Source organism: Furipterus horrens, unplaced genomic scaffold, assembly GCF_987537825.1.
Source record: "Furipterus horrens unplaced genomic scaffold, mFurHor1.1.pri manual_scaffold_11, whole genome shotgun sequence".
NCBI lineage: Eukaryota > Metazoa > Chordata > Mammalia > Chiroptera > Furipteridae > Furipterus > Furipterus horrens.
Genome location: NW_028327181.1, coordinates 98,079,157 through 98,095,867, shown reverse-complemented (window position 1 = coordinate 98,095,867; position 16,711 = coordinate 98,079,157).

Sequence of the window (16,711 nt, the reverse complement as noted above, 5' to 3'; positions counted from 1 at the left end):
TTTCCAGGTGCGGGTATGTTTCCCGTTCCCAGGTGATTCCGTTGCGTGGCCTAGTTGAGAACCACTGATTTGCTGGCATCGGAGGCTGTCACAGAAGTAGTTATAAATGAGCCAAGGTAGGTATACGGTATGCTTGTTACAGCCTGGCGCCAAGAATGTGCCCTCTGTGAACTTGTCACAGAGTTGGGTGATCTGCCACCTTCTTCCTGTCAACTTGGACAAGTTCCTTCAACTTCTGGCCTCATCTACAGATGGGAAAAGCATGGCCTCTGCCTCGTGGGGCTCTGAGGAAGGCGCCATTGAAGAGCAGGCACCGGCCCCCTGTGCAGGCCTCTCTCCTGCAGCCGTGAGCAGGACAGTGACCCGCACAGCCGCGGGCGTGCTCGGAGCCGGGCACAGTGGACTGCTTCCCCCGCTCTAAAGCAGACCCCACAGCCTCTGCAGGGGCCGGGCCATCTTAGCAACCCCATTTTACAGTCACGAGACTCGCCCCTGGGAGTGAGCAGCTCAGCCAAGGTCACGGAGTAGGCCTCTGGCTGGGGGCCCAGATCCGGCTGACCCGGAGACCCATCCTTCCCTGAAGCAGAGCACACCCCCGAGAAACCGTGAACTCTGCACTGACACGGAAAACAAAATACGCATATGCTTGGGGCACAGGGACAGCTCAGAGAAATGATGCCAAGATCAGCCGTAGAAAACAGGAAATTCAGAGAAGCAGCAGGTTATTAACTTTTAAAACATTGCTTCCGGTACGTTGAATGGGTGCAGTAAAACAGGTGTTTTCAAGGCGTGAAGGTGGCGCAGGTGCAGCCCGGAAGACTGAGGGTGGTGGGAGCTGGGCCCACGGGCCACACGGGGACTTTTCCATTCCTCTGAATGCAGTTTTCAATTCTGGACCAGAGTCCTTGGCCTTGCCCAGGCACGCAGCGATAAATGCTTAAACAGCCTTCTGCAAGAAGGAGGAAAAGGCCAGGACGTGCTTCTGAGCGGCTGAGAGGGACCCAGACCACTGACGGGCTTCCTGTTTCCCACGCTGTCCGCTGGACCTCGGGGCGCCATTCTGGGGGGCGGGCTGCGAGCAGAGAAGAATCTCTCCTCGGGCTGCTTCAGCCTCAGCCTCTCTCTGGCTCTCTGAGCACAGCTGACCTGTCGGGGCTCAAACACTGGCTCTACAAACAGTTTCTAATAGACCTGAGTCAAGTCGTAGCTCTGCCTGAATTGACTCTTTCCTCTGAATTCGCCTGAGCACTTGGCCGGGCAATTAGCCTCCGCCCTGGCGCCTGCTGGCAACGCCGCGCCCGCTGAGCGCACCGTGGGAAGGCATTTTCTCACCCGCGGCCTTGGTCCCACTAAACAAGGCGTCCTTCTCACCCCCCAGGGTCTGAAGAGGACTGGGGCTGTCGCTGTTCTGACCTCCACAGAGCGTGGAGGTCTCACTGACCTCCGGGGCGCAAGCTGAGCTACTGTGAGTGGTGATCTGTGCTTCTAACCCCCCAGGGTGGCATTGAACTTGGGAGTTCAGGAAGCCATCTGGGGGTGGGGAGATCACTCCGAGTTTTAGTTTCCTGGTTCTCAGGTTCCAGCCCAATGCTGCCGTCCTGTGCGCCTGGGCAGGAGGGGAGAGGCACAGAAATACAGATTTTAGTGGAGACTGACTTTCCGATAGCTTTTTAAACGTTGTCACAATTCGCATGTTGGATGAGGTCTACTTTCCTCCCTAAGCTAAAGCTTCTGACGACGGTGTTTGTTTGTTTGTTTGTTTGTTTTTAATGCACCGGCCAAAAGGACGTGTGAGGACTTACATGCGGAGAAGAGCCCCTGGGTGGTCTTCAGTGAGAGGGGGGATCAGGGCCCCTATGCAGACGGGGAGCGTGGAAATCTGGTACAGGTTTTGTTCTGCTCAGGGTTGAGCAGATTTGAAAGAGAAGTGCCGTAGCCCAAATAATAGAGAGGAAGGCTTAGTAAACTGAGTTGCAAATGGGGGCAACGCTGGTTTTCCCCCCCGAGAGGAGGGACTTTGCAGGCTGTAAAACAGCCCCGAGAGGAGGGAGGGCTGCTCTCCCTCCGGTGGGGAGCACGCACGGGTGCCACCTGGACGTGCGCACAGCTTCTGGACCTGCAGGAATTGGGGCGATCCTGGGAGGACTCTCTCCGACCATCTCTCTCCCTCGTCTCTTCGTGACATCTGTGGCTCGTCTGCTCTCCTGCTCGTCTCGGCTAGCGTCATGCTCAGAACGTGCTTGTCCCTGACGAGCCCACCGACATTCACAGCATTCGGACACTGTCATGTTTGACTTTGAAGACATCGGACAACAGGTGAAGAAGCCTTTCTCCTTTCTCCGAGGCCTGAACAGTGTGATTCATAGACACCCATGTTGACTGTTATGGGGCGTGCTACGCCTGCGTGGAGCACCGGACCCAAGGGCGGTGGGTGCACGCTGCTCTTCAGGGAGTCTGCGTGTGTCGGCCGGTGAGGCGGGGTCTTCTCCAGTGGCGGCTCCAGGGAAGGCTCTTCCTGTCTGCGTCCCCTTTGGCCACACGTGTTTTTCCTGGCTGGAAAGCCCCGGCTCCTAAAGACATAGTATTTGGCTTGGTAATGGGCTCAGTTGGCACACCCATTTCTTAGAAGTTTCTCGGAGAAATTCAAAGGCAAAAATAATGCCGTGTGGCAAAAAGAAAAAAATAGAGCTTTAACCTGTGACTCGTGGCTGCTCATTGCGGGAGCAGATGATCGAGGGTGTCCCAGGCAAGGACGCCACACTGATGTGACTTTGTGGCCTTTCTACAGCACAGAATGTTCTGCCTTCTGGACGGCCACGTGCTTGTCCTGGAACACCAAGCTGGGCTGGGCGGCAGGGCCCAGGTGGACCCCAATGAACTTACCTAACGATATTTCTTCAGTCTCTGCAAGACACCGATATCGACAAAAGAGGCCTTGTTCATTTTCTGAGACCATCGCTTTTCCTTCTCCAGTGCACGGTCAGTCCGCTGACCTCTCACGTCCTCTCCTTTGGAGGAATGAGTCTGATGGAAAGGAGGTGCACGCCACAGCCTGGTGTCACAGTGATGTGGACGCCACAGTGTCGCGGTGATATTGGACACCACGGCCCGGTGTCATGGTAACAGGTGCTCCCTGAAGGAAACAGGACATGAAATCCAAGTTTTTGCTGGTAAATTCATTTCTTCTCCATCTATGAAGAGATGATTGTATGCTGGACTGCTGGGGTGGGAACTGTAACTGGTGTCTGACCGTATGACAGAGGATATACGGGGCACTGGGCTTTCAGGAGGGGGACCTAACCAGTGCGAGGGCAAAAAGTTTCCCCCGGTGAGGCCCCCAGGATACTGTGGGACAGAGACACACCGGGGCAGCCCCGGGCAGCTGCGCGGGGGACTTGAACCCGAAAACCACCCTGGCCACATCGAGCCCAGCAAGTGCCACCAGCGCCCAGGAGGTCGGGCTGAGACTGAGTGGGCCCAGTGCACAATGCCCCCCACAACACTAATAACTGCGGCAGAGGCGCCCTTTGGAGAGGCTGCCTGGGCTGGCAGGAGACTTACTTTCAGTGCTATTTCCCGACGCCGGCCAGTGTCAGGCCTACGGGCACAGCGCTGAGCAACACAGAGCAAGTCCTGACTCAGGTTTCTGCCCGGAGGAAGGGAGGGGTGGGGTGGACCGGTTCAAAGCCTTTACTGAGGGACTTTCTGGCAGGTCCCAGCAGGCCGCAGCCCCAAGGGAAGGGACAGAGGGATTTTTAAGGGGGTGGAGCAAACCCTCAGGGGGACGGGTCACCCTGCTGGTCGGCCCCAGAGTCCAGGGCACAGGTGCTTGGGAAAGAGCAATGTCCCCTGATTAGGGATGGCTGTGAGGAGACGTATGGGGAATGATTAAGGGGGCGCGGGAGGGCAATGGGGGTGTAATTAGCCCTCAGCAGGGTGTGGAGGCTAAACTTCAGTCACCTCTGTTAGCAGGGAACCTTGTAGTCGGGTGCGTGGCCGGTGACACAGACCCTCTGTTTCGTCACAGGCAGTGGCTTGGGTCCTGCGTGACTGCAGGCCATAGTTTCAAGGACACAGTGACCCCTGGCCACAGGTGGAAGATTACAGGGCAGGCAACATGGGGTCTCCGGCCCTAACACTGACCACTGGGGGTCACGTTACTGGAGCAGAGACAGAACAGCATCAATTAATTAGGTAGTGATTGGCCCTGGAGGGAAATGAGGGGGTGAGCTATGGCCAGGCGCGACCTCTCTGAGACCGGGTAAAAAGAGGAAGCAAGCCACGAGGACAAGGAGTGCTGGACAGCCGCTGGGCTAAGCCACAGAGACCAGAAGTGCAAGGTCCCCAGGCAGGCGCCTGCTTAGCGCTTGTTAGGTGGGAAACAAGGGCAAAGGCGCAGCGAGCCGAGGGAAGGAGGGTGGAGGGAGAGCTTGTGTCAAATAGATTAAAAAGCCAGTGACCCAGAAAACCTCTCCGCAAAGGTGGGAGAGAAAGGAAACAATGTCATTGTTGAGTAAGCGTCCAACCAGGATTCCACGTGCGCCACAGGCAACCCACTACAGGGCGGCCCTTTTACGCAGGTGATCTGATACAACTCCCCCTAAATAGGTTTGCAAACTAAACAAGGACTGGTCCTTAAGTGGGAGGACTTGCCTAAGGCATTCGTCACACAGAGAATTGGTCCTAACTTGGGTGGTTGGGCTGCTATCATCTTTGATTACATTTCTAAAAGATGCTCCTGGTCCTTAAGAAAGGTATTCCAGGGTCTGGCAGGAGGATTCTCTAGCTTTGAAAAGATTCACATACACTTCAAAGAGATGGGAAGAACTTACAAGTCAGTTCCCAACATATGCTGCAAACTCCAAAAACCAGAGACAGGCCCTTAAATCAGTCAGACCATATACTGATAGTCAATCAGGCCTTCAAGGTCTTCAACAATGGAGATGAGGAACACGCCCGGCTGCAAACTCAGGCTTTCCAATTACTGGCTTCTGCTCTGAAAGAGTCTTGCAAACCTAACCCATTAAAAAGCAAAAGTCAGACCCCTCCAGGGGACTGCTTCTAGTGCAGCAAGCCTGAACATGGGGCCCAGCAGTGCCCAGATCCATGAGCCCCTCCGGGACCCTGTCACTAGAGGGCCACTGGAAGTTCATCTGTCTCTGGGCCCATCAAGGCACAGAGATATCGGTTACCCACCTGGAACGGACCCCTGGCTGTGACCTCCCAGAGCTTCTGGGACTTGCAGCAGAGGACTGAAGTTGTCCAGAGACTGCTCGGGCCTTCAGGCCTATCTCCAGGACAGAGCCTCGGGTATCTCCTTTCGTAGCAGGTAAGCCAATATCTTTTCTTATTAATATGCCAGGCCATTTACTAATTCCTCAATCTCAATGGTTGATGGCATAGTCTTGGAACCATCACGACTCCCTTCCTCCCATGCTCCTTAGAAGAATATATTTTTTCCCTCATTTCTAGCCCTCCCTCACTGTCCAACGCCAGTCAATACCTGGACGAGATATTCTGGTCATGCTTAAAGCCCAGATACTCATGCAGTTACAGAACCCCGGCCTGTGCTGTTCTGGAATGGCTGTGGGGTCCGATTGCCTGCCTCCAAGAAGCACGACTCTCAATAAAAAGTTTGGTGAAAGGAGATTTATTTAAAAGTTTTAAGTGCCCCCTCCTGCCAAAGCAGACCGGTTTCAGAATACGCCAGTCAGAGATACCGTCTTTCAGAAAAGTCGAAGTCCACGGCTCAGTGTTCCCGGTCACAGCCCAGCGTCTCCCACCAATCCGTGTTTGCTCAGTCAGGTCCCCGCCATTGCAGCCCCATCAGCAGCGCTGCCGTGTTCTCCAGGCAGGTTTTCCAGTGGGTCTCCTCTTTCTTACTCCGGCTCCAATTCAAAGCCGCATGGCCCCCTTTCACGACTCCCCCTCGTTTTAAATACTGGTCCGGAGCACTGTACATTGTATGAAAAGTGCCTGGGAAGGTGTGTGGTCTCCTTCCCCCACCCCCAAAGCCAGAGGCTGCAGGAAATTCGGGGTCCCGCTGCCCCTCTGCGCTGTTACACTTCCCTCTCCTCGGAGCTCCCCTGGCATTTTCCTCCCCTCTCTGTCTCAAACACCCGCCGCTCCCCACTCTCTGCCCTCCGTTATTTAACACAGAGGGTGCTGTGCGGGGCGCGGGCTCCACTCTTCGTCCCCAGCCGGTTTAAAGCCTTGGAAGCTCACAGCACTTCTCTCCACCCCAGGTGACTGCTAGCGACCCGGTTTGCATCCGAGGACCCCCTGCAGCAGCAGCAGAGAGGGGCAATGTTAATATTGTCAGGTAGGTGTCCTCATCTCTCTCCTGGAGAAGTAGCTGCACCCCATGGGCACGGGTGGAGCATCTGAAAGCCGCTAGGGCATCGCGCAGAGAAAGACATGGTGCCGAAGCAAGATTTCAGTCTGCGGCGGGAAGTCCTGGCTTTCCCAGGTTCTGTTTTCTGAACTAGGCATTTTCGTCCTGATCTGCTTCCCTCATAAGCCTCTTCCCCCTTTCGCTGACGGCTCCGTTTACATCCCTGCCAGCCCCCCTTTCTATCTGCTTTACAGCATAATTGCTGTGTCTGTCTTCCAGTCATTATTAGAGACCATCTAATAACCCCCAAGGCCATGCTTTTGATCACTGTCCCCCATCAGGAAGTGACTGTTCCTTATCTGCCTAACCCCCGCCTTGCACCTGACCTTGGCTTCACATTGGGCTTGGTCCCACTGTACCCATGTTAACTAGGAACAGGGCTACAAAGAGGGAAAAATCTCAAACCTCCCTTAATATATAAAGAACAAATTATCTGGTACTTTTAAACCAAGTGGCTAAAGGTGGCCCTAGCTTGACCTGATTTCTCCCTCTCCTTCTCCAGCCTCCTTGCAGTTGTCAAGGTTACAAGATAATAGAAGGACTCTCTTTCAGGCACTGTGTATCTGCTATATATCTGCTAATGGAAAAATAAAACACCACTTTTATTTTTGAATAAACTAAAAGGAAAACTATGCGGAACACATAAATAGCTCTTGGGGTCCTTCCTATAATTCCTGAAACTTTAATAACTATAACACCTGAACTTCATGGTTTCCACATAAATTTTAGTAATCAGACTTCTCCTGGACAGGAAATTATACAATTAAGGACTGATGATTTACAAACTGAAGACTTCTCCGGCCAGGAAAGGTTACCCACCTTAACAGGTAAGGCCCTCATTTGTTCCTGGCTTTATTACTCTGATAGCCGATCCATATCTTTAGGTCACTTAGATACCTCCTACTGCAACCATCCTTATATTTCAACTCCTCTCCACTCACCTGCACACCCACCAATAACCCCAGGATATAAATATTATAATAACATCTATTCTTTAACTTGGAGTGGTACTGCCTGCAAAACCTCAAACACCTATTTCGAAATAATATTTCCTTATAATAGTTCACAAAGCGGCACAGAACTCCTTGGAATAGGGAGGGAGACAGGCCAACTCTTCACCAGCATCAGCGTTACAAATCTTTCTGAAAGTGATCAAATTGCCCCGCTGCTTCCAAGAATAATACCTTCCAGGTTGTTTTCCACCACATGCTTTGCCAGAGCCCTGCTCACACACAATGAGGCCAATCCCTTATACTTCCCTCTGTGTGTCAACAAATTCTTTACACGAAAAGATATTAATGGCTCTGATCTCTGTATCGCCACTTCCAACGCTCCTGGCTGCAGGCGTCCCCCGCGGCCATCTCTTACGAGAACAGGATATTTATGTGGTGACAGGGCCCGCCTCCTACTCCCCGACATTGGTCAGGCCTTTGTGCCATCCTCACACTGCCCCCTGAAGCCTCCCTCCCGGCCCCCTCTGAAGTGGCTACATCAGGGCTCATCCCTAATCTCCGGTCCTTCTTCGAAACTTCATTAAGTTCTTGACAGCCTCACAGGACAACGAGAATTGTCACAGCTGGATGGGGATAGCACACCCATGATAATCTTATTTTAGAGAGGCCAGGAATAGGGATTCCCCTCCTCAAACAACCAGTCCTTAACGTCTCAATCATGATGCAGGAATCCTGGAACGCCCCCGTTACAGCCACTGAAAGTCAAGAGGTCCTTAAACAGTCTGGCCAACGTAGTCCTAGGAAACAGACGAGGCAGGTGGAACCTGCGCTCTGTCGGGTCAGACATGCTGTTTTTATATCAACACTAGTGGGCAGGTTGTGGAAGACTTGGAAATTTTAAAAGAAAATATTGGCCTCATAAAACATGCAGAAATAAATGCTGCCAGTGAGCCCTCCTGGCTTGAGACCTTCTTCTATTTCTCCTTTCCCCTCTGAGCCGTGCTAATACCCTTAATAACCCCAAAAATAATCGTCTGCTTCTTTCTCTTAGTCGGTCCCTGTCTCCTAAGCCTCCTAATAGGTCTTGTCTGCAGGACAGTGCAGGCTGCCACGAATCAGGTTGTCCGGGGCCATGCTCCTACTCCGTACCCTGTCGTATCAACCAATATCTCAAGAAGAAATAGAAGGACAGCGCTATGTCCTCATCTCAACTTGAAGAAGTTTCCGAAGAATTGACCTTCAGCCCAACTCTCCAGAATCAATCAAACAAAGGCAGGAATCTTAGGCATAAGACCTGGGTTCTGGGGGTCTGGTTTTAGCAAGCCCTGCAGTAACTGCTGGTGTCAGGGGCTGCTTAGCCCCCCATAAATCTGCTGTCCCGCCGTAACTGCTGACACCAGTGAAGGCCTGTGTCCTCCAAAGATATCACCGCCTGCTGACAAGAACTTAGTGAATTTTCTTTGTAGTAAGCCTCTCTGTTCCCACGGCCAACTCCCCCAAAGCCATCAACAGAGAGTCCCTGCTATTCCCTCCCCCTTTCCCCCTTTAAACCCCCCTGCCTTTCTTTGTTCGCTGCCGACCCTTTCCTACCTTCCTGCCTTCCCCGTCCCAGCCCCCTTGTGCAGCTGGCCAAATAAATCTTTTAGACTCATGGCCTGTTCTCCTGTTGTTTCTCCTCTCACTCTCGCTGGACTTAACAAGGCCTGGGTGTTATTTCTAGGGAGGTAGCCTGAATCTGGTGGTACATTGCTCAGCCAGTTTGTTCAGCCGTCTGTCTGTTTCCCTATTCCACTTGTCCAGGATTACTGGCCTGTCTCAACCTGAATTCCGCCACCAGGAGGGAACTTGAAGGCTCCGGAAGGCTGGCTCCCTTTCGTGGTGTGTGCCAGATAGCCAGGTGGGTCTGCTGACTACGGCACTTGTGGTGATCAGCGGGTGTGTTTCTTTCTGCTGTTTTGTAGGAGTTCCAGATTGCTGAGTATGATGAGTGTCATGTGGTCCTTATAGAACAGACCCGTCATGCTCCACTCTTTAGCCAAGGACAGTTGCCTCTGGGGATGAGCAGACATGCTGGACAGCCTGGGACAGAGCAAGCCTTCTATGGCACGGTGCATTTATTGCTTAATTTTAATCAGAGTTCAGTTTTCTGTCATCTTCCATTTATACAGGTGTCCTGACACTTCCTTGACAGCCCCTGAAGCCTGTTTGCGTTTCCTGTGCATGATAATAATGTCAGATAAAAGCAAATATAAACCTTCTAAACCATTAAATAAAATAGTCTGTCAAAAAAAAAAAAAACCCTCAGTATGAAAACTCATTTTAGGATGAGCTGTACCCAAAGCCACTCCAGTAGACAAGGGCCAGATGTTCCCCTGATTTTCCTAGCTGCAAAAACTGGCCCACAAAGCCAGCTTGAAACTGCTAGTCCCCCAGATTGGGGGGGGGGCGGGGGTCACAGTCAGAGAGACAGCCACGCTCCAGCCAGAGTTTGCACACTCATCCGCCGTCACAGCTCGCATCTCGTCCCCATCAGACGCAGCAGCACCAGAATTCAGTTCTCATCCCTACATGTTTCCAACCCGGAGAAATGGCTGATTGGGACAGAAAACAGGGAATGCACGGCAGCGCCCCCAGACGCGGCTTTGCTTTCGAGTTTTCAGTTCCCTGTGGTCATCCATGGTATGAAAATATTAAGTGGGAAATTTCAGAAACAAACAATTCATAAGTTTTAAATTGCACACCATTCCAAGTAGTGTGAGAAAATCTCTTGCCATCCGAGATGTGAATCATCCCTTCATTCAGTGTCTTCATGCTGTCGATGCCAACTCAGGACATGGCACACACACACATATATATATATATATATATATATATATATATATGGAATGGCACATGTGACCCTTTGTAGTTGGCATCTTTCACTCAGCATAATGTTTTCAAGGTCCATCCATGCTGTTGCATGTAACTACTTCATTCCTTTTCATTGCTGAATAACATTCCATTATAGGGATATACCACTTTTGTTTATTCATTCATCAGTTGATGGTTGTTTGGGTTGGCTCCACCTTTTAACTATTATAAATAATAGTTTATGCCCTGGCTGGTGTGGCTCAGTGTACTGAGTGCTGACCTGTGAACCAAAGGGTCACTGATTCGATTCCCGGTCAGGGCACAGGCCTGGGTTGCGGGCCAGGTCCCCAGTTGGGGGCATGTGAGAGGCAACCACACATGGATGTTTCTCTCCCTCTCTGTGTCCCTCCCTTCCCCTCTAAAAATAAATAAATAAAATCTTTTTAAAAAAGTGCTGCTTCAAACACTCATGCATCATTTTTTGTGTGTGGACATTTGTGTGTTGTTTTTTTACAGCTTTACTGAGATATAATTGACATAAGATATTGTATAATTGTAGGTGAGTGATGTGATGACTTAATACAGTTCTATATTGTGAAATGATTTCTACCATGGTGTTAGCTAACACTCCCACTTGTCACATAACTTTCTTTATTGTGACGAGTGTGGACATCTGTTCTCATGTCACTTGGGTATCTACCTAGGAGTAGAACTGTTGAGTCATATGGCAATTCTTTAATTTTTGGAGGAACTGCCACCGTTTTCCAAAGCAGCCGCACCGTTTTACATTCTCATCAAGAGTGTGTGATGGTTCCAGCTTCCCCGTGTCCTCACCAATATGCGTGATTATCTTATTATCTGCTTTTATTTTTTTACTATGGTCAGCCTAGTGACTGTGGTGATTTGCATTTCATTTGCATGTTGAACATCTTTTCATGTGCTTGTTAGCCATTTGTTTATCTTCTTTGCAAAATGATATTCAAATCCTTTACTCTGTTTTACTTTGGGTTACCTTCAGTAATATTCGAATCTGGTTTTTCCTTCTGTTAAAGGAGAGCGTTACTTTTTAACAGAATTGCGAGGACTCAGGAGAGGACACTGACTGGCACGCAGCATGTGCCCTGAAAGGGTAGTGACCTTCATCTCGCCCTGCCTGGGAAGGACGACAGAAGCCAAGACGAGTTCATTTTGCCTTTCGGCCTCCAGCGTAGCGCTCGGCGCGAAGACAGGCTCTGCACACGTCTGCGAAGTATAATGTGCCAATTCACACCACTCAATACTCAAATTTCAGTCCTGGGTGATTCGCCCCCTTGCTCCCGTTGCTTTCATTGGACCTTTTCTTCCCTGAACAATTTTCTTAATTTTATTCCCCTTGCCAGCTGCCTCCTCTCCTAAATCTCACTTGCGGTACCATTGAAGCTGATTACAAGAGAACCGAAGACGCCATCGAACACGGCGCAGAGGTGAAAATGACAGACCTTTGAAGGAGCTAAATGACTGCCGGAATAACCTGTCCCCTTTTGGAGAGCGCGACAAAAAGTAATTAAGGCACTGAAAGCAGTGAGAGAAACGAGACTTTTAAAGAAGCTGATTGCATATTGACAGAGTTATTTAACCTCGTTCAGTAATCCCTGATGACCCAGCCTGGTCTGAGGCACGGCCCCCTTTTTCATTCGTGGAGAACCCAGCCCACCGTCAGGCCCCCAAATCGAGGTTGGCGGTACCCCTTGCCAGGGGTGCGGAGCCTGCAGTGGGCTGGATCTGGGTGGCGGAATGGCAACGAGCTGATCACTCAGGCCGCAGGGTGAGCCGGATTCTATTTCAGAGGTGCTCTGGTAACCCTCAGCTTCAGTGCCCGGGGCATAACGTGAAAGGGCAAGCATGGCAGAGGTGTGGCCCATTTGCCTTGCACCTTAAGTCAGCCCAGTACCAAAGACAAAAAATGGGTGCGGGCAGCTGCCCGATGGGCAGGATTGGCTGGATTTTGCCTGAGGCGCAGGGATCCCGGGACGTGAAGAACAAGGGGTGGAGGGAGAGAGCAGTACTGGATTCGGCTGCGGGGCGGTGGTCTGAGACCCCAGGCCCCGCTCTGGAGCCCGGGGAGTGCTGGTGGAAGGCGGAGAAGGTGGGACCCTGGGGTACAGGGGCCGGCTTGAATTCATCTTCGTATTGAGGGTCGAGCACCGCGCGCAGGGGCGCAGGGGCTGTCCGGGCTTCGGAAGGGAACGAGGGGCCAGCCGCAGGCCGGGCAGATCGCTAGGTCGCATCCAGACCCGGCAGGGAACTGGTGCAGGGGCGGGTCTCCAGACTTGTACAGAGGGCGCCGCCGGGCTGGGCGCGAGCTCGGAGGCAAACCTGGGCGCGCGACCCCGGTTGCGTCTGCACACAGCCGACCCTACGCTCCAGCATCCGCGGCTTCTGCAGTCAAGGCGCCGGGCGCCTGCCTCCCGTGGACCGGTTAAGCCATCCCACGCTCCTCATTGGACAAAGGCTCTGTCCATCACTGAGGAACCAAGACTGGAACGAGACCAAACATCCGGGATGACGCATCACAGACTGGAATTGGGGGGGGGGAAACCGATGCAGTACCCAATAGCAATCAAGAGTTTTGCCTCCGCAGAAGATTGGCAGATGCTCGAACCACTGAGACACTGCGGAGGGATACCGGCCGTGGAAAGTGATTCGTCCATTCGTTGGTCCGTGGCTTGTGCGTGTTTCCTCTGTGGTATATAAAGCGAGAGATTAACGCGTACATGAAACTGTGCTGCAGGCAAGGGTCTTTATTTCTTACTAGTATTTTGGCTTTCAACTAAGGCTCCTGAATTTGGTCGGTTTTTCCTGGATTTACCTAGATCCCCTGTGCCCCTTAGGGAGGCGTCCCCTCCGCTGTGCAGGATCAGGGCTGGAGTAACACCGGCGCCAGAAATGGTGGCCAAGGTCGCCGGCAGTGTGCGCTGTTAGTAGGTGAATTAAAGCCGAGGTTGGACGAGGCAGACAGACACGGACAGTGTACAGGGGGGGAAAAATGTAAGGAGCCCTTAAACGTTTGAACGGGTGCTCAGCCTTCTTCGTAATAAGAAAAGCGCGAATGAAAACCGTTGAAGTCCCATTTCTGACCTATCAGAGTGGTCAGAATACACACTTTAACAAGGCACGTGGTTAAAATCAGCGTAGAAACTGGCTCTCATACGTTGCCGGTGGCGCGCCCGTGGGTATGGGGTGGGGGATGGGTAATCTCATTAACACGTGAGCTTAGCTTCGGACCAGCGATCCGTTTCCAGGAACCCACCCTGAACACGCACACCCACAGATGGAAGCACAAAGGCTTTTTCATGGTGGCATTGTCTGAAATAGCAGAAGATTGGAAACAACAGGAATGTCCGCTAGTGGGCGAATGGCCGAATAAACTTCCGGAGGTCAGCGCAGGACAGTGTTATTACACAGCAGACTTGGCGGCAGTGAACAAGAATGAGAAGCCCGCGGTGTTTCCTATGGAGTGGTTTCCAGAGACACTGTATACGGGCTGCTACCTTTAGCAAACAGAAGGGCTAAATGGCCCAAACCAAACTCAAAAATGGTTTACTCAGAAGGCGTAGAAGTGGAGGATCTGGTGGAAGCTTTGGGTGTGTGTGGGGGCCGGGGAGGAACAGAATAAAAGTAAAGTGATAGTAATGGTAATTGTAAAAGAACAAAAGGCCACAACACAAAACCAAAATCTGGGACAATGGGAATGTGCTCTGCTTGGCCACCAGTCTGCAGCACTGGCTCGCGGAAGGACGGGCATGCTCGGCTGGGTGGGCCTTTCTGTCCGCTGGACGGACGGTATCTGGAGGTGAAGGGGGGAAAAAGGAAATGATTTTGACCTGCTTCAGGTTCTTATAAACTCTCCTTCTACAGTGAGAAGTAGAGCCTGGACACGGATCCCCGACAGTGAGGCTGGTAGGGCACGCGGATGACTCGGGGTCTCTGCCTCCCAGCCCTGCCGGCAGCCCTGCTGCTGTGGCTCAGACCCTCTCGCTGCCGATCTTCAGTGCCCGATTCCACACACGGGTCACTGTGGCCTTGAGAACACGAGGCCCCGGCTTACGCTTGACGTCCTCCAGGCCCAGGCAACCGCCCAGAAGATAAACTGTCCAACTGTGAGTACAGGGAGATCCTTTGGACAAGTGTATGTTTGTAGAATCAAATTGGGAAGAACAAAACCTCAAAGTGTTCTGTTCTAAGGGAAGCTTATTTACATTTCCAGGTTTAAAAAAAAATGGAAAACAAGTAAAAAATCAGGGGGTGGGGAGGGGAAGCTATGTGCACGGGGTTCACAGCAAGCTTGCCCTTGGCTTTAGTCTGCCCCCAAAGCCGTTTGGATTGCATGTGTTCTTCAGTACGGCCACTGGGGCAGGCAGCTACCTGAAGGACAGGTAGTGCGGAGACTCCTAGTTTTGTCCAGATGATGGCAGTTACAACAGACACCTGGAGGGAAGGAGGAGGTCCTGAAAAGTCTCTAGCAAAGAATTTGGTAGCATGGTTTGCAACTCACTGCAGGTGTGTGATGGGAGACCAGCCGCTGCTGTTTGTGTGAGCACCTACAGGGTGGGGTGGTGATTGGTGATTGGAGTCGGGGTTTGGGGGGGGTGACTCGGGCCCTGAGGTGGTTCTCATTGCTGGTGGAGACTGAGCCCTGAAGTCTCCAAACCCCCAGACCTGGAGAGTTCATTCCGATGGGCTTCTGTCAGCCCCTGTGGCTCTGGCCCCGCGTGGCAGTAACGCACCGGTGGTGGCCTGCCATGGCCTGCCTTGCGGAAGTCCTACCTCTGTTTGGTCTCCCTCTCCTGCCTGCTGTTGCTTTCTCGTCGACCTTAATGCTTTTCAGGGGCCCTAATGAGATTGGTTTGTCTTCCCCTCAACACTTGTGAACAAAGAGGGTGTTTCGTCTTGGTTTCAAATCGCAGGGTGAGATGTTAGGTTCTTGCCATCGGTTCCAGGAAACTTCTAAGGATGGGCTTGACTCAGCGGGTACACTTGTTTGAAGTCACTTGGGTTTTCTTGACCCGTAACAGTACTGATATCTGGGGGGACATAGGGTGTCGGGTTGAAATGGGTTCTAAGGGGACTCTTCTGGACACATGTGGGCTCGAGGGTGTCGCAGCAAGGCAGCTGAGGTGACCGAAATGGTATAAACAGAAGAGGTTGCTCACCTGGAAATGGCATCAGAGCCCCCAACAGTTCAGGGAGCCAGCAGGGCTTCTGGGAAGCTTCAGAGGCCCAGAGGGGGTGTCGAGCATGCCAGGGACTTCAGACACTGGCTTCCGAGTCTCTGGCAGGTGACAGTGGTCCTGGTGTCTACCAAGTACCACCCTGTCCCTTCCTAACAGAGCCCAATGGGACCCAGTTTCCCCTCCTCTGAATGTGTCCAGGGGACCTGGCCGCAGCCCGAGGCGTCTCAGCCAACCACGGCAGTCTGTGCCGTTGACCCGTCGAAGCACGGACACATGACATATTCTGGCCAACTGGGACCTGAAGCGAGGACCAGTTCCCTCACTCCTGGAGACACAAGCAAAGATGATGACCCTTTTCCCTCTTCTGGACATGACACCTGAGCTCCTACGGCCATGTTGCAGCCACGAGGAGAGGCAGTCAGCGACAAAAGGCCGTGCTGCGAGCGGGGGGCGACGCTGAGCATCGCAGCCAGGGCCTGGCCTTCCTGGGCCTGCAGCCACGCCACGTGACTGCTCAGGAGAACGTTCTGAGCAATCTGTGGCGAGGAGAGTCTGGTAAACCGGAAGGGGCAGGAGGGGAGACAGGGCCGGGCAGTGCCGGCTCTGCAGTCTGGGGACCCGGACGCTGCGTGCCTTCAGGGGTTGGCGAGGGAAGCGACGGAGAGGGTCCCTGAGACCCCAGGAAGGAAACAAACAAGTCTTAAATCGTAAAAGTTTTAAAAAGCGTGGCAGAAAAGATAAAAATAAATTTTGAGAAAAGTAAAAAGCGCTGACATATGGATATCACAAGACACAGCAGACCCTCCTGCCATGCAGGTTGTCAGCAAAGCAGCAGGAATCACAGCACCGGGGGAGGGGCCCAAGAAAAACTCCAGCCGGCACGAGGTGACGAAAGGAGGGTGACTGTCCCCGTCGTTACTGACTTGAGGTGCGTCAGATGCCACAGCTTTTAATTCTGTATGTTGATCTAGGTGTGTTTTTTAAAGAATACTTCATTTACTTATTTTTAGAGAGAGGAGAAAGGAGGGAGAGAGGGGGAGAGACATCCATGTGAGAAAGCAGCACTGTTCGGTTGCCTCTCACACGCGCCCTGACTGGGGGCCTGGCCCGCAACCCAGGCACGTGCCCTGACCAGGAATCGAACCGGCGGCCTTTTGTTTTGTGAAATGATGCCCAACCAACTGAGTCACACTGGTCAGGGCTGGTTAGTTTTATTCCAGCAAATAAAAAAACATTTATAAGAACTTCATGGGTTCTCCCTCACTTAGCTGGCTCTGAAATTTCCTGCCAGTGGGGTAACC